A 19,677-nucleotide genomic window follows, 5' to 3' on the forward strand; every position below is an offset into this window, starting at 1 on the left:
CTCTATGTTAATTTGCCTGAACTATCAGCATTGCACAGAGAGTAATTTCTAAAGCTGAGACTTTCAAAGAACAGATACAAAAATTAGTAGCAGAGGTATAAAATCAAGAACAACTTGAAAGTCCCAGCCAGACTTCTATGAATAACGCAAGGAATGCCAAAGTTTAACATGAGCTTTAAACAAGTCTTCAGAAGAACAATTAAAGTTTGGGAATAACAGACAAAAGGGAATCCTTACTAGCTATTGCGGCGCAACATTTAACTGGAGGAAAAGAAAGTAGAACTACACAATCTACATCTGCCTTTCTTCTTCTCTAACAAGGAAAAGATCTTCAATGAAAAGCTCCACCAGCTCAAAACATAAAACAAGAATATTTAAGAAGAGGGAATGATAATCCCATTTAGTTATTTTCTTTGTTCAATTTGGAATACTTTTCAGAACACTAAAAGGAGCTGTACGTGTCAGTGAGAGACGGCTGTTGATAATCTTTGAAAAATTACAACAAATTGGAGAGGTGCCATACATTGCTAGTGGGACTTCAGGTTGGTGCAGCCACACTGAAGCAGGATGGAGATTCCTCAGAAAAAACTCAGAATAGAACCATCATTTGACCCAGTTATCCCACTCCTCAGATATACTCAAAGGACTTAAAGTCAGCATACTACAGTGACATGACCACATGGATGTTTACAACAGATCAATTCACAATTGCTAAGCTATGGAACCAACCTAGGTGCCCTAAAACAGATGAATGGATAAAGAGAATGTACTATATATATACACAATGAACTATTATTCAGCCATAAAGAATAATGCAATTATGGCATTTGCCAGTAAATGGACAGAATTGGAGACTATAATGTTAAGCAAAATAAGCCAATTCCCCAAAACCAAAAGCTGAAACTTCTCTTTGATATGTGGAGATAATACACAATAAGGGGTGGGGAGAATAGAAGTGCAGTAGATTAGACAATGGGGAATGAAGGGAAGGGAGGGAGGATGGGAATAGGAAAGACAGTAGAATGAATCAGACATCCTATGTTCATATATGAATCTACCACCAGTGAAACTCCACATGATGTACAATCACAAGAATGGGATCCTAAAAAGTTATACTCCATGTATGTATATTATATCAAAGTACAATCTACTGTCATGTATATTTAAAAAGAACAAATAAAAAGAAAAGAAGGAAGGAAGGAAGGGATGGAGGAGGGAGGGAGATGTGGAAGAGAAATAGACATGGGCATGCCTTAACTTAAAAAAACAAAAAAACTTTTCTTCTAGTTACCACATGCTGGGTGAGGTTGATGAGATTTCAAAGTAGAACTCTCTAACAACTGCTTATCATAGAAAGGAAAGGGTGGTTTCCCATTAAAGGTTGCTGGCTAGATATGTGCATTCATCCTTCTTCCCAAATCCAACAAAATGTCAGAAGAGAGAAATTAAATAAAAATTAACCTGAGTAAGTTTTAGAAAACTCAGAAGGAATATGTTGAGGAATTCCCGGAATACACTGATGCCCAAACACAACGAATTGAAAGACCCACAGGGGCTAGGAATGTGGCTTGCTGGTAAAGCACTTGCCTCACAAGTGAGGTCCTGAGTTCAATCCCCAGCACCATCAAAATAAGGGGGGAAAAAGACCCACAAGCCCAGACCATGAAAGAGAACACTGAAAATTAATTTTCTTGGCAAAGTTCTGTAAAAAACTCACACTCAAATTAAGTAGGCCCAGATTGAAATAAGTGAGGCCTCCATGTATGTATATTATATCAAAATACACTCTACTGTCATGTATATTTAAAAAGAACAAATAAAAAGAAAAGAAGGAAGGAAGGGAGGAAGGGAGGAGGGAGGGAGATGTGGAAGAGAAATAGACATGGGCATGCATGTTGGACAGTTGGAAAGGCAAAGTTGATTCTTACTCCACCTAAGGGTTGATGCAGATGAGCCTCAAAGAGAACACTGGGTCCAGAGAGTGAGGTCCTTGTCACAGGCAAATGGCAGCTGCGTGTCCTTTAAACAAAGCACCCTCAAGGATGAAGAAAATGTCCACCCTCTCTCTACTATGTAAGAAATAAAAGGTCCAGTGGTCCATTTTCAAAATATGGTATTTCACCTTAAGTGTAAAATTGGGATATAAGACAGGCCACTGGAGCAGAGAACAGAATGAAAGTTACAAGCAGGTTTCACAAGAGTGTGAAAACTCCAGAGCCCCTTGACAGGAGGTGAGAGAGAAGGGGCCAGCCTGACCAACAGAGAAAACTTCATACATGCCAAAATGCACTCAATCCCAGAAAGGCCTTCCTGCCACAAGAGAACAAAGGGAGATGGGAACAGATAAAGGAGTATTTTTTTTTTAATAATTCAATAGGAGTCAGTAAAATCTAGGTGACATTTGGGAAGATTGTGCATCACATAGTATTCAGCCATTGAGGAACCGTGGGAGGGACCTTGCACTCTAGGGGATAAAATATTGGTTGTAACCTCCCCTCAGATCTGTTTCCCCCAGACATCTATCTTGCAAGATTGTCAATAAAGCCTTGCTTTTTGCTCTACCTCATGTCTGTTATGTTTCTTTGGGTTTGGACAAGGGAGCATGTGTGTAGCTGTGTTTCTCACAACTACACACAACCACTTGAGGTAATTTAACCCAAGACTCAGATTCTGGCCACACAAAGAAGAATTTTAACACCTTCCAGTCATTCATACTATTCAAATTAGTATCTATCTACAAATATGTCCAAACAACCAAGAACCATCCACCAATCAAAAATGCAAAAAGAAGCACCAAACTCAAAAAGCCAGAACCAAGGCCTGACAAAATGCAACATGGGCATCAAATAAAGTGACAAGTAAGTATATTTAATACTTTCAGAGAGATTCCAGGAAGCTCTGAATCCATTTTTTAAAAAATGAAATACAACCAGCCATGGTGGCACATTCCTGTAATCTCGGTGACTAAGGAGGCTGAGGCAAGAGAATTGCAAGTTGGAGGCCAGCCTAGGCAACTTAGTGAGATCCCATCTCAAAATAAAAAAAAAATAATAAAATAAAAAGGGATGGGGATGTAGCTCAGTGGTAAAGCACTCCCAGGTTCAATCGAAACTAAAAAAAAAAAAAAAAAAGTTGGGGGTGGCAGGGGAATAATAATGAGAAAAGAAATACAGATGATTCTACACATAACTAATGAAATACCATTCAAATATGGACCAAGGATATAGATGGCACTTGTATAGCAAATATGAATTCCTGAGTTTGATCCCCAAACCAAAATAGAATAAAAAAGAGTAACTTGAATGTTTAAAATAACAAAAGGAGTTGGAAAAAGGGAAGCAGTGACCACTCCAAGTCAGCATGGACTCATGAAGGACAAGTCATGCCTCAGTTACTTCATTTCCTTTCTTGAGAGTCATCAGACTGTACATCTGGCAATGCCAAATTGTATGGTGTGTCTGGTGTCCAGAAAGCCATTAATTAATTATTTCATGACTTTAGACTCTGAAAAATATTATATCCTACCAGTGATTGACTAATAAATCAATAAGCTGATAGATATATATAACATCTAGTATACAAATTTTAAATTTAATTGTTTTTCTCTATATATTAGAAACTTCTTGAGCAAAGAAATATTTTTAATTACATTCAACCTATCTCTATGGCCTAAAATAATATGGTAGATGCTCAGTGAGTATTTATGAAATTATAATTAAACAAATGTAATTAATGCAGTCTGTTTAAAAGCACAGATGAGGTTAAAGAGGAGTAGCTAGGTGCTCAGTTTATTTGGGAGTAATAAATTGGTAGCAACAACCCATTTATTTTACCACTGAGCTACATCCCCATCCCTTTTTATTTATTTTTTTTATTTTGGTTTTAGTGGTTGCTTAATGCTGTCAACATTGTGATGTGGCTGACAAGACAGCTATAGATAAAAAGCTATGACAATGAACAAATAGTGACATTATGGATTGGATGTGAGGTGTCCCTCCAAAGCTCATGTGTGAGCCATTGCAATAAGATTTCGAGGGGAAATTATTGGGTTAGTGAATTAAAATCCCCTTATGGGATTTTTGTATCTGGTGAGTGGAGTCTCTCTCTTCTTTCTGATCATCATGTGAGCCACTTGCCACACTCTTCCGCCATGATGTTCTGCCTCACCTTGAGCCCCAAGCATTAGAGGCAGCCTTCGATGAACTGAGACCTCTGAAACCAAAAACCCCTAAATAAAGTTTTCCTCCTAATTGTTCTTGTCAGGACTTTTAGTCACAGCAGTGAAAAAGCTGACTAAAACAAGTGAGAAACACAGGAGAATGTGACACACATCCAGCCATCTTCCTTTGCCTGGAAGTCACTTTTCTTGGATGATTCCCACACATTTATCAGAGTTCAGAGTAGGTATGGACTCTTACATGAGGTTTTTCTAGCCAATATTTTCTCTAAGATCCTACATGGATCTCTACAACCACCTAAGACACTACTTCATAATTGCCAATTGGCTTACATATTTGTTATCAATTCTAAACACCAGAGTATCCACAGAATCCACTACAAGTTTAACATATCAATCAATACAATCAATAAAATGCTTCCCAAAGGAATCCAGAAGAACTATTTGGAGAGACCAAGAGGTCAAGGGAAAATTTTTTTATTATTATTATTAGTTGTTCAAAACATTACATAGCTCTTGACATATCATATTTCATACATTTGATTAAAGTGGATTATGAACTCCCATTTTTTCCCCATATACAGATTGCAGAATCACATCGGTTACACATCCACGTTTTTACATACTGGCATACTAGTGTCTGCAGAATCACATCGGTTACACATCCACGTTTTTACATACTGCCTTTCCTATCCTCTACTATCTCCCCTCCCCTCCTCTCCCCTCCCATCTTCTCTCTCTACCCCATCGGGAAAATATTTTAGCATGCTACTCCCTAGGATCGAACTTCAGTTCAGTCATTTTCCAGCTGTGGAACCCTAGACAAATTACTTAACCTCTCTGTAATTAGTTGCAATGTCTGTTACATGAAAATAATAATAATAAAAATGTCATGGGGTTATTATGAAGATTAAGTAATATCATATATAAACAAGTTCTACATGGTGTAAGCATTTAGTAAAAGGTCATTATTATTTTATGACCCTCACTCATCTATAAGGTCCTTGCTGTGTTCTTCATCATTGTATTCTCAGAACCTGGCATGTAATAGATATTTAATTAATATTTGATGAGTTAATCTATATGAATAGGTATATTTTTAAATCTTCAAAAATAGTTTTTCTCCCTCTCTCACCACTTCTATTCAACATAGTTCTTGAAACACTGGCCAGAGCAATTAGACAGATGAAAGAAATTAAAGGAGTAAGTATAGGAAAAGAAGAACTTAAACTAGCACTATTTGCTGATGACATGATTGCATACCTAGAAGACCCAAAAAACTCCACCAGAAAACTTCTAGAACTAGTCAATGAATTCAGCAAAGTAGCAGGATATTAAATCAACACCCATAAATCAAAGGCATTTCTGTATATCAGTGACAAATCCTCTGAGAAGGAAATGAGGAAAACTACCCCATCCACAATATCCTCAAAAAAAAAAAAAATAAGATACTTGGGAATCAACTTAACAAAAGAGGTGAAGGATCTATACAATGAAAACTATAGAACCCTAAATAGAGAAATCGAAGACGACCTTAGAAGATGGAAAGATCTACCTTGGTCATGGATAGGCAGAATTAATATTATCAAAATGACCATACTTCCAAAAGCACTATACAGATTTAATGCAATTCTGATCAAAACCCCAATGGTATTCCTCATAGAAATAGAAAAACAATCATGAAATTCATCTGTAAAAAATAAGAGACCCAGAATAGATAAAGCAATTCTAAGCAGGAAGAGTGAAGTAGGTGGTATCGCTATACCAGACCTTAAACTATACTACAGAACAATAGTAACAAAAACAGCATGGTACTGGCACCAAAACAGGCCAGTAGACCAATGGTACAGAATAGAGGACACAGAGACTATCCCACAAAATTACAATTATCTTATATTAGACAAAGATACCAAAAACATGCACTGGAGAAAAGATAGAATCTTCAACAATGATGCTGGGAAAACTGGAAATCCATATGCAACAAAATGAAATTGAATCCCTATCTCTCACCATGCACAAAACTTAACTCAAAATGGATCAAGGACCTAGGAATTAAACCAGAGACTCTGAGTCTAATAGAAGAAAAAGTAAGCCCTAATCTTCATCATATGGGATTAGGCCCCCAACTTCCTTAATAAGACTCCTATAGCACAAGAATTAAAAATAAGAATCAATAAATGGGATGGATTCAAACTAAAAAAGTTTTTTTCTCAGCAAAAGAAACAAACTGTGACGTGAACAGAGAGCCTACATCCTGGGAGCAAATTTTTACCCCTCACACATCATATAGAGCACTAATCTCTAGAGTATATAAAGAACTCAAGAAGCTAAGCACCAAAAAGAAAAACAGATAACCCAATCAATAAATGGGCCAAGGACCTGAACAGACACCTCTCAGAAGAGGATATAAAAATCAATCAACAAATATATGAAAAAATGCTCATCATCTCTAGCAATCATAGAAATGCAAATCAAAACTACTCTAAGATTTCATCTCACTCCAATTAGAATGGCAGCTATTATGAAGACAAACAACAGTAAGTGTTGGCGAGGATGTGGGGAAAAAGGTACACTCATACATTGCTGGTTGGACTGCAAATTGGTGCAGCCAATTTGTAAAAAGTATAGCGATTCCTTGGAATTCTGAGAATGGAACCACTATTCCTCTTCTTGGACTATATCGAAACGACTTAAAAACAGCACACTACAGGGACACAGCCTCATCAATGTTTATAGCAGCACAATTCACAATAGCTAAACTGTGGAGCCAACCTAGATGTCCTTCAGTGGATGAACAGATAAAAAAAAATGTGGCATATATACACAATGAAATATTACTCAGCATTAAAAAAAGAACAAAATCATGGCATTTGCAGGTAAATGGAAGTCAGCCAATCCCCAAAAAACAAATGTTGAATGTTTTCTCTGATATAAGGGGGGTGAATCATAGTGGGGTAGGGAGGGAGAGCATGGGAGGATTAGATTAATTCTAGATAGAGAAGAGGGGTGAGAGGGAAAGGGAGGGGGAAGGGGATTAGCAAGGATGGTGGAATGTGATGGTCATCATTATACAAAATACATGTATGAAGACTTGAATTGGGTGTCAACATACCTGTATACAAACAAAGATATGAAAAATTGTAGTATATATGTGTATTAAGAATTGTAATGCAAAAAAATGTACATGTATAATGGCATAAATTGACGTGAACATACTTTATATACAAAGATAATGAAAAATTGTGCTCTATATGTGTAATAAGGATTGTAAGGCATTCCACTGTTGTCATGTATTTTAAAAAATAATAAAATATAATAATAAAAAATAACTTTCTTTAATAACTAATTATTTTGTCTGTGAAGTCAATTCTTCACTGATTGCAGCAGGAAAGAGAGCATGAAAAACACAGGTAACCTCACCCAAGTCTGAGGAAGGCTGCTGTTGTACTTCCAAGTTTTTCTTTCAGAATGTTCTTTCCATACTTTCTGGCTTATATTATATGTTCCTAAATCTATAATCATCTCCTTTCTTATGTCTTTCTTCCATTACCCATAACTTTGATAATACCTGTTGAACAATAACAAAAAGGGTCACACAGGAAGGTGAGGAGACATCTAATCCTACCTTCGGTTTCTGGAATAAGACCTTCCTTAGAATATTCAAAATGGATAATAATTGACATAGAGTTTCGGTAAAAAGATCTCTGTTCAGTGGCTCACTAGTACCAACAAAATGGAAAAAGCTAACTACAGTTCTCCATTTCTCATTCCAGGTCACTTTAAGCCCATCTGAAAAACAATTCTTGTGAATTCATAGGGAAGATGAAATAACAGATGTGGAAGTGCTTTGGGTGGCACCAGTTAACAATAATGAGGCAGTAGAGGCTAATGCAAGAGGTTAGAGAAAAGATCTGTGATAGTACAGGCAATATATGTTATCATGTTTTGCTTTGAGAATAAATTCTCCTTTTTGTACCTTCAGCACTAAAACTTGGCAGTAGTTACCAATATTAATTTAAAATACTAAATTAAACCTAAGGAAGGTTAAAAATAGGTTCGTTTTTGTCATATTCTTAGATGTATCAGGGCCCATTAATATTAGCAAGATGAGAGACTTGAGAAATATTTTCACAGTTCCAATAACCAGGCACCTCTAGTGGACAGTAAACCTGGCATCTCTTCCTCTCCACAGAAGTTAAGAACCAGGGTGAGAGAGCTGGGATACTTCTCTTCATCCCGTAGCAAGTGTGTTCTACCTAAAGAGCTCCATACCCTGAGCCCTTTTCATAATATTTTAAGTTACTGAGGTATTTATATAGAACACTTTATACTGTACAATTATTTTCCTGAACAAAATATCTGTAAGGAAGTGGTGTTTGGGCCAAGTCTTAAGAAGAGTGACAGGGAAGGTTGGAAAGGAAGTATGGAAGCAAGGAAAAATGGAAGGAAATAAAGAGTGAAAGAAAGGAGGGAGGGACATATATTTGGGGACCTATCCCAGTGACCCAGACACCAGGTCCATTCTGGAATCTGTCTAGGCCCTGTAGACTCATACTCAAGGCCCAACCCAGTGCAAGTTCAGGTTCTGTGGGCCCAGGCTTCAGGGGAGTCCTCAGGCAGATACAAGCTCCAGTTTGACCCTCATAGACCCACTCTCCAGGAATATCCCCCATGGACCTAATCAACATTGGTCTAGCCCAATGGATGCACAATCCAAGATCCAGACCCACCCAGCTGCTGACCCAGGCACCCTCCCAGCCTGTCATGACCGTAACTTGCCTAGACCATGACACATGACCTGCCCATAATGTCTGAACAGGTTAACAAAAGACAAGTTACTTGAAACATATATAGTCGAGGATAAAAATGAGAAAGTTAAAAAAAATGAATGAAAAAAGCTTAGAGTATGGGAAGATGGCCGCTGCGCACGGGGGTTGCTGAAGTACTGAGCGTGGTGCTCAGAGCAGTGGCTTTAATCGAGATTTCACGCAGCGTGTAAGAGCTCCTTTCACCGTTAATCTGTAGCAGACCATTTTGCCAAGCAGCAGGAAGAACAAAGAGATTGAAAAAGAGACGCTTGGCTCCCGGGCGCTTTGCCGCCCAGAGCCGCGGGCGCTTTGCTCCCATCTACTTCCTCTTTCGCTTTGCTCTGGGCAGAGAAGCTGAATGTGTAATCAGCAGTGGATTGTAAGTACCCGAGGCAAAGAAAGCTCAGTGCGCCCCACCCTTTTTTTTTTTTTGAATATTTTTTATACAGGGAGAGTTTGTGAATTGGGATTGTTGGCTGGGCTGCGGTTTCTGTGCCAAAAATCCACTCCGCGGGAGCCGCCCTTTGCTCTCTGCTTGCTGTCTTGATGGCTATGTCTACATTGTCCGGCAGCTGCACCTAGAGGTTGGAGCTGGGCTGCCTGCCGAGCCCTGTCCTCCGAAGGCTGGACTGCAGCCTTGAGCGCCGGGGGTCGCCTGTTCGCCGCTGCACCTTCGGGCAGAGCCTGCTCTGGGGTCTTTCTGCATCCCCCTGCAAGGGGACCCGTGCTCCAGAGGAGGGGACTGGAGAGCCGCAGCGGCAGCCGCTTGGGCCCCGGGGGCCGGGTACTGGGCGGCAGTGCAGCTACGGTCACAGACGAGCGCTGTGCCCCTGAGCGAGGCCCCGGGGAAGAGGCGACGGTGGCAGGGTTTAATTTCTAGAAATCTGGACTGGAAACAGAAGCAGCAGTTTGTATAATCCCAAGAACTTGCTTATGCCAGGAAGCTGTAAGGGCAACATAAATATCATTGAGGAGATCTAACACGGCAGCAGGCGGGGAGAGATCAAGTCTCTGACCTCTTCAACTGCGCGGGCATAGGGAGCTGTAAATTGTATAAATGCTGTTTGCTCAGGATCACTAGGCAATGCTGAGCTGACGTGGATCTGGGGTGTACAGGCTGGGCCCCTCAGAACACACACACCGAGCCCGGATCAGCTGCATTCAAGCTCCGGTTCGCCTGCTTCTCGTGACTCAGCACTAACGATCCCTCTGAAATAACTGGTTGGCCCTTATGAACTTTCAGAGGTAAAAACCAACCGAGCCTTCATAGGCAGTGGCCACAGGATTGAAACGGGGATTGGGAGAGACAGTCAGGACCCACCCGTTGCATTGGTCACCCGGCAAAGGGAACGAACGGTCACCATTTGCATGTGATACCACCTTGGCAGAGAACTGACGTCACGGGTGGAGGAGATAACTGCATTGAAACCAGCGCGACAGGGCTCCCAGGAGGAGCAGACATGGCGTGTAGCCAGTATTGTGGTGAGCGTCACAGGTGAGCGCGTCCTGGCTTGAGGAAACACAAGAGAAGGCCCTAGGCACTCAGGATTGGAGACCCGCTCAGTCTGTGAGGAAGAGCTGCTGCACAGTGATTGGTTCCCACCTATTGAGAGAAGCTTGACCCAGTGGGCACAGCTCCACCTACTGGAAGAGAAATTAATCTAACTCTATGACTGCATTTATTATTATTATTATTATCATTTTTTTTCTTTTTTCTTTTTTTTCCTTTCATTTTCAATTTTTTTGTTGTTGTTCTTTAACTTTTTTTAATGTTTTTAATTTTTTTAAAATTTTTTATTTTATTATTATTATTTTAATTTTCATTTTCATTATTTTTATTATCATTATTATTCTTGTAAAAAAATTTTTTTCTTTTCTTTCTTTATTTTCTAACTTTTTTATGTGTGTTTTGTTTTTGTTTCTTTTGTCTTTTCATTTCTTTTCAATTTTCTTATTCTCCCTTCCTTGAATTCTACCTGCCTACTCTCATTCTCTTTAGTGACTTCTTCCCTTCCCTTCTAATATCTTTCCTCCCAAGCATCAAATAAATTTATAAGAGTAAACAGTAACTCAGCAGTCAAACAGAACAAGAAGTAACATGAGCAGCATAAAAAAGCAAGGAAGAAAAGGAGTACAAACAATGAAGGACAGCCTAAATATTCAGGAGGACCTAGAGTCAGCAGAAAAATGGTCATATAAAGAACTCAAGGAATACCTTAGACAGATGGAATGGAACCTTAAAGAGGATACGAGACAGCAAATCCAAACAGTGAAAGAACACATTGAAAGTGAATTACATAAACAGATAAAAGAAGAAGTTAAGCATCTTTATCAGGAGATAGAAATTATAAAAAGAAATCAAACAATAATTCTAGAAATGAAGGAAACGATAAACCAAATTAAAAACTCAATTGAGAGTATCACTAACAGAGTGGAGCAAGTAGAAGCCAGAACATCAGATAATGAAGACAAAATATATCATCTTGAAAAGAGCCTAGCAAACTCAGAAAGGCTGGTTAAAAATCACAAGAGAAACATCCAAGAGATATGGGATAACATAAAAAAACCAAACCTACGAGTCATCGGGATAGAAGAAGGTACAGAGATTCAAACCAAGGAAATGAGTAGCCTGCTGAATGAAATAATTACAGAAAACTTTCCAAAAATAAAAAAGGAAACGGATATACAAATTTTAGATGCATACAGGACACCGAACACACAAAATCACAGTAGACCAACGCCAAGACACATTGTTATGAAGATATCCAATATACAGAACAAAGAGAAAATATTAAAAGCTACAAGAGAAAGGAGGCAGATTACATTCAGGGGTAAACCAATAAGGTTAACAACGGATTTTTCATCACAGACGCTGAAAGCGAGAAGATCCTGGAACAACGTAATTCAAACACTGAAAGACAATGGATGCCAACCAAGAATTCTGTATCCAGCAAAATTAAGCTTCAGGTACGACAACAAAATAAAAATCTTTCATGATAAACAAAAGCTAAAAGAATTTACAGCCAGAAAACCAGCATTGCAAAGCATCTTGAGCAAAACACTACACGAGGAAGAAATGAAAAACAATAACCAAAACAATCAGTGGGAAGTGCCTCTATAAAAACAGAGGGCGGGGGGAAAGCTAACCATGGAGAAACAAACTAAATTAAATTAAAAAAAGAAGATAAATAATCAAACATGGCTGGAAGTACAAACCATATATCAATAGTAACTCTAAACGTTAATGGCTTAAACTCTCCAATAAAGCGACATAGGCTAGTAACATGGATTAAAAAAACAAATCCAACAATATGCTGCCTCCAGGAGACACATCTGATTGCAAAAGACATACACAGGCCGAAGGTGAAAGGTTGGGAAAAAATATACCACACACACGGTCCTCGTAAGCAAGCAGGGGTGGCCATCCTCATATCGAATAAAATCGACTTCAAGACTAAGTTAATCAAAAGGGATAAGGAAGGACATTATATACTGTTAAAAGGAACCATTCACCAACAAGACATAACAATTATCAATATTTATGTACCAAATAATGGTGCTGCGACGTTCATAAAACAAATTCTCCTCAAGTTCAAGAATCAAATAGACCACAACACAATAATTGTGGGTGACTTCAACACACCTCTCTCACCATTTGACAGATCCTCCAAACAAAAGTTGAATAAAGAAACTATAGAACTCAATATCACAATCAACAACCTAGACTTAACTGACATATATAGAATATATCAACCATCATCAAGTGGATATACTTTTTTCTCAGCAGCACATGGATCCTTCTCAAAAATAGACCATATATTATGCCATAGGACAACCCTCAGTAAATATACAGGGGTGGAGATAATCCCATGCATTTTATCTGATCATAATGGAATGAAACTGGAAATCAATAATAAAAGAAGGAAAGAAAAATCTTACATCACATGGAAAATGAACAATATGTTACTGAATGATCAATGGGTTACAGAAGACATAAAGGAGGAAATCAAAAAATTCTTAGAGATAAATGAAAATACAGACACAACATATCGGAATCTATGGGACACAATGAAAGCAGTTTTAAGGGGGAAATTCATCGCCTGGAGGTCATTCCTCAAAAAAAGGAAAAACCAACAAATAAATGAGCTCACACTTCATCTCAAAGCCCTAGAAAAGGAAGAGCAAAACAACAGCAAATGTAGCAGAAGGCAAGAAATAATTAAAATCAGAGCTGAAATCAACGAAATTGAAACAAAAGAAACTATTGAAAAAATTAACAAAACTAAAAGTTGGTTCTTTGAAAAAATAAATAAGATCGACAGACCCTTAGCCATGCTAATGAAGAGAAGAAGAGAGAGAACTCAAATTACTAACATACGGGATGAAAAAGGCAATATCACAACAGATGCTACAGAAATACAGAAGACAATTAGAAATTATTTTGAAAACCTATATTCCAATAAAATAGAAGATAGTGAAGACATCTATAAATTCCTTAAGTCATATGATTTGCCCAGACTGAGTCAGGAGGATACCCACAACTTAAACAGACCAATATCAATAGATGAAATAGAAGAAGCAATCAAAAGACTTCCAACCAAGAAAAGCCCAGGAACGGATGGGTATACAGCGGAGTTTTACAAAAACTTTAAGGAAGAATTAATACCAATACTTTTCAAGCTATTTCAGGAAATAGAAAAAGAGGGAGCTCTGCCAAATTCATTCTATGAGGCCAACATTACCCTGATTCCGAAACCAGACAAAGACACCTCAAAGAAAGAAAACTACAGACCAATATCTCTGATGAACCTAGATGCAAAAATCCTCAATAAAATTCTGGCGAATCAGATACAAAGGCACATCAAAAAAATTGTGCACCATGATCAAGTAGGATTCATCCCTGGGATGCAAGGATGGTTCAATATACGGAAATCAATAAATGTTATTCACCACATCAATAGACTTAAAGATAAGAACCATATGATCATATCAATAGATGCAGAAAAAGCATTCGACAAAGTACAGCATCCCTTTATGTTCAAAACATTAGAAAAACTAGGGATAACAGGAACTTACCTCGACATTGTAAAAGCTATCTATGCTAAGCCTCAGGCTAGCATCATTCTGAATGGAGAAAAATTGAAGGCATTCCCTCTAAAATCTGGAACAAGACAGGGATGCCCTCTATCACCACTTCTATTCAATATAGTTCTCAAAACACTGGCCAGAGCAATTAGACAGACGAAAGAAATTAAAGGCATAAAAATAGGAAAGAAAGAACTTAAATTATCACTATTTGCAGACAACAGGATTCTATACCTAGAAGACCCAAAAGGGTCTACAAAGAAACTATTAGAGCTAATAAATGAATTCAGCAAAGTGGCAGGATATAAAATCAACACGCATAAATCAAAGGCATTTCTGTATATCAGCGACAAAACTTCTGAAACGGAAATGAGGACAACCACTCCATTCACAATATCCTCAAAAAAAATAAAATACTTGGGAATCAACCTAACAAAAGAGGTGAAGGATTTATACAATGAAAACTACAAAACCCTAAAAAGAGAAGTAGAAGAAGATCTTAGAAGATGGAAAAATATACCCTGTTCATGGATAGGCAGAACTAACATCATCAAAATGGCGATATTACCAAAAGTTCTCTATAGGTTTAATGCAATGCCAATCAAAATCCCAATGGCATTTCTTGTAGAAATAGAGAAAGCAATCATGAAATTCATATGGAAAAATAAAAGACCCAGAATAGCAAAAGCAATTCTAAGCAGGAAGTGTGAATCAGGTGGTATAGCGATACCGGATTTAAAACTATATTACAGAGCAATAGTAACAAAAACAGCATGGTACTGATACCAAAACAGGTGGGTGGACCAATGGTACAGAATAGAGGACACAGAGACTAATCCACAAAGCTACAACTATCTTATATTTGATAAAGGAGCTAAAAGCATGCAATGGAGGAAGGATAGCATCTTCAACAAATGGTGTTGGGAAAACTGGAAATCCATATGCAACAAAATGAAATTGAATCCCTTTCTCTCGCCATGCACAAAAGTTAACTCAAGGTGGATCAAGGAGCTAGATATCAAATCAGAGACTCTGCGTCTGATAGAAGAAAAAGTTGGCTCCGATCTACATATTGTGGGGTCGGGCTCCAAATTCCTTAATAGGACACCCATAGCACAAAAGTTAATAACAAGAATCAACAAATGGGACTTACTTAAACTGAAAAGTTTTTTCTCAGCAAAAGAAACAATAAGAGAGGTAAATAGGGAGCCTACATCATGGGAACAAATTTTTACTCCTCACACTTCAGATAGAGACCTAATATCCAGAGTATACAAAGAACTCAAAAAATTAAACAATAAGAAAACAAATAACCCAATCAACAAATGGGCCAAAGACCTGAACAGACACTTCTCAGAGGAGGACATACAATCAATCAACAAGTACATGAAAAAATGCTCACCATCTCTAGCAGTCAGAGAAATGCAAATCAAAACCACCCTAAGATACCATCTCACTCCAGTAAGATTGGCAGCCATTATGAAGTCAAACAACAACAAGTGCTGGAGAGGATGTGGGGAAAAGGGTACTCTTGTACATTGCTGGTGGGACTGCAAACTGGTGCGGCCAATCTGGAAAGCAGTATGGAGATTCCTGGGAAAGCTGGGAATGGAACCACCATTTGACCCAGCTATTGCCCTTCTCAGACTATTCCCTGAAGACCTTAAAAGAGCGTACTATAGGGATACTGCTACATCAATGTTCATAGCAGCACAATTCACAATTGCTAGACTGTGGAACCAACCCAGATGCCCTTCAATAGATTAATGGATAAAAAAATGTGGCATTTATACACCATGGAGTATTACGCAGCACTAAAAAATGACAAAATCATGGAATTTGCAGGGAAATGGATGGCACTAGAGCAGATTATGCTTAGTGAAGCTAGCCAATCCCTAAAAAACAAATACCAAATGTCTTCTTTGATATAATGAGAGCAACTAAGAACAGAGCAGGGAGGAAGAGCAGGAAGAAATGATTAGCATTAAACAGAGACATGAGGTGGGAGGGAAAGGGAGAGAAAAGGGAAATTGCATGGTAATGGAGGGAGACCCGCATGGTTATACAAAATTACATATAAGAGGTTGTGAGGGGAATGGGAAAATAAACAAGGAGAGAAATGAATTACAGTAGATGGGGTAGAGAGAGAAGATGGGAGGGGAGGGGAGGGGAGATAGTAGAGGATAGGAAAGGTAGCAGAATACAACAGTTACTAATAGGGCATTATGTAAAAATGTGGATGTGTAACCGATGTGATTCTGCAATCTGTATTTGGGGTAAAATTGGGAGTTCAAAACCCACTTGAATCAAATGTATGAAATATGATATGTCAAGAGCTTTGTAATGTTTTGAACAACCAATTAAAAAAAAGAAAACAACAAAAAAAAAGCTTAGAGTATTTGTGGGAGGGAATTTAAAGAATAAATATGCATGTTACAGGAATGTAAAATGGAGAAGAGAAAGATAAAGGGTAGACACCTGTTTCTAAATTTGGAAACTTTTCAAATTTAGAGAATGATATAAATATCCAGATACTTGTCAGTAAGGTTAAAGGTCTCTAATCAGATTCAATCTAAACAAAACTACACCAAGCCATATTAGAAACTGTCAAAAAACAAATGCAAAGAGAGGATCTTAAAAGCAGCAAGAGAAAATAAGCAAATCACATACAAAGAGTTCCATTAAGGCTAGCAATGGATGTCTCCTCAGAAAACTTACAGGTTGGGAGACAATTCAAAGTGTTGAAAGAAAAAAAAATGTCCAACAAAACTACTATGTCCATCAAAGTTGTTCTTCAGAAATTAAAGCTAGCTAAGACAGTCCAAGACAAATAAAAGCTGAGATAATTCATCATGCCAAACCTATCTTACAAGAAATACTAATAGAAATCCGTTAAGCTGAAAGATAAGAAAACTATTTAGTAACACAAAAATTTATTAAAGCATCAAACTCATTGATAAAAGTAAGGGCACAATCAAGTTTAGAATACTGTAATGGTACAGTATGAATCACTTATCTCTTTAGCATGAAGGTTAAAAGAAAAAAAAAATTAAGTAGTAGCTATAATAATTTGTTAAGGAATGCACAATGTAAGAAGATTTAAATTGTGACACTGAAAACATAAAATGTAGGTGGGGTGGAATCAAAGTGTAGAATATGTTTATGCAATAAAAGTTGGGTTGTAAGGCTCAGGTTGTAGCTCAGTGGTAGAGCACTTGCCTAGCATGTGTAAGGGACTGGGTTTAATCCTCAGCACCACATAAAAATAAATAAATAAATAAATAAAGGTATTGTGTCCATCTAAAATTAAAAATATATTTTTAAAAAGGTTGTTCATCTCTAGCAATTAGAGAAATGCAAATCAAAACTACTCTAAGATTTCATCTCACCCCAGTCAGAATGGCAGTTATCAAGAATACAAGAAACAATAAGTATTGGCGTGGATAAAAATGAATTTGTGAATGTTTGGGGAAAGGCACACTCATACACTGCTGGTGGGACTGCGAATTGGTGCAACCAATCTGGAAAGTAGTATGGAGATTCCTTAAAAAACTTGGAATGCAATTACTATTTGACCCACTCCTTGGGCTTTACCCAAAGGACTTTAAAAACAGTATACTATAGTAATGCAGCCACATCAATGTTTATAGCACCACACTTCACAATAGCCAAACTGTGGAACCAATCTAGATGCCCTTCAATAGATAAATGGATAAAGAAACTGTGGTATATGTACACAATGGAATATTACTCATCAACAAAAGAGAATAAAATCATGACATTTGCAGGTAAATGGATGGAGTTGGAGAATATCATGCTAAATGAAGTAAGCCAATCTCAAAAAACAAAGGCCAAATGTTTTCTCTGGATGCTAATCCATAAGAGGAGGGCAGGCATGGGATGGGTGGAGGAACTTGGGGAGGGGAGGGGGCATGGGGATAGGAAGGATGGTGGAATGAGACAGACATAATTACCCTACGTACATGTATGATTACACGAATGATGTGACTCTGCTTCCTGCACAGCCAGAGAGGTGAAAAATTGCGCTACATTTGTGTACATTGAATCGAAGAACATTCTGCTGTCATGTATAATTGACTAGAACAAATAAAAATTTCTTAAAAGGTTGTTATCAGCTTAACATAGTCTGTTATAACTATGTTTTATGTAGGCCTTATGGTAACCACAAGACAAAAATGTATAGTAGGTGAAGGAAAATAATATTCCTACAAGACAGTTCCCCTGGAAAAAATGGAGGGACAGTATGACTCAGAAGGAGGGAGAGGATATTAAACAAACAGTAAACTTCTCCCAGTAACAATGGGCCCCAAGGAAAAAAAGCAAACTTTCATACCTTCCCTAGTTCATCCCCAGCACCTCCACCAAAAGCAAACATTTACCCCCTCTAAACCACAATGGGTCCTGAAGGGAAGAGGTGAATACTGAAATGCTGCACCCTGGAATTCGACCCTTTCCCATTGCAGATGACTCTTGGAAAGAGAAAAGCAAATAGTGAAGTTTTAGGTAACAGTGGGTCACAGAGTAAGGAAGATAAGCAGTGAACACCAAGTTGTGAGCTTTTCCCAATGACAATGAGTTTCAAACTTTTTACAGCAGCCTTCCTGAGTTAAAATTTTAACCTGAACAACTAGATCCCTGACTGTCTGAATGGAACATTTGCAGTCTCCAATGATTAATTCACCCTCATTGTAAACTATAAAACCCAGACTATTTCTGTAAGTCGGGGGCCATTTCCATACCCAGAAAATGAGCCCTCCTGTGCCTGATTGATTGACTTCACTGCAGAATAAATGAAAGCTTGCTGATCCAAGGTTTGCTTCCTGTCTCCTCTCTCCTGCCTCCATCATTTGTGTGCCATGAGCTTACAATAGGAATACAAAAGATAAAAGGTAAGGAAGCAAAGTGTACCACTAGAAGAAATCACCTAATAAAAGAAGAATACAATGGGAGAAAACAAGGAACAAAAAAGCTATGAAACAACTAGAAAACAATTAACAAAATTGCAGTTTTCCTTACTTATCAATAATTACTGTGAATGAAAATGGATTAAATTCTCCAATCAAAAGACATGGATTGGGGGCTGGGGATATGGCTCAAGCAGTAGGGTGCTCGCCTGGCATGTGCAGGGGGGCTGGGTTTAATCCTCAGCACCACATAAAAATAAAATAAAGATGTTGTGTCCACCAAAAACTAAAAAATAATATTCTCTCTCTCTCTCTCTCTCTCTCTCTCTCTCTCTCTCTCTTAAAAAAAAAGACATGGAGTGGCTGATTAGATCTTTTAAAAGCACAAACAAAAATCAAGACCCAACTACATGCTGCCTACAATAGACTCACATCACCTTTCAAGACATATAATAGACAGAAAGTGAAGAAATAGAAAAAGATATTCTACACAAATGGAAACCAAGAGCAGAGGTATGTAAGTATGTGTGTGTATATATGTTATATATGTGTGTGTATGTATAACATCAGATCTTTAAGTCAAAAACTGTAAAATGAGAAAATGAAAGTCATTACATAATGATAAAAGAGTCTGTTCATCAGAAGGATACCACCCTTGTAAATCTTAGTGCACTCAACATCA

This window comes from Marmota monax, unplaced genomic scaffold (genome assembly GCF_021218885.2).
Source record: "Marmota monax isolate L192 unplaced genomic scaffold, Marmota_monax_Labrador192_F-V1.1 WCK01_AAM20220418_F8-fsc00147, whole genome shotgun sequence".
Classification (NCBI taxonomy): domain Eukaryota; kingdom Metazoa; phylum Chordata; class Mammalia; order Rodentia; family Sciuridae; genus Marmota; species Marmota monax.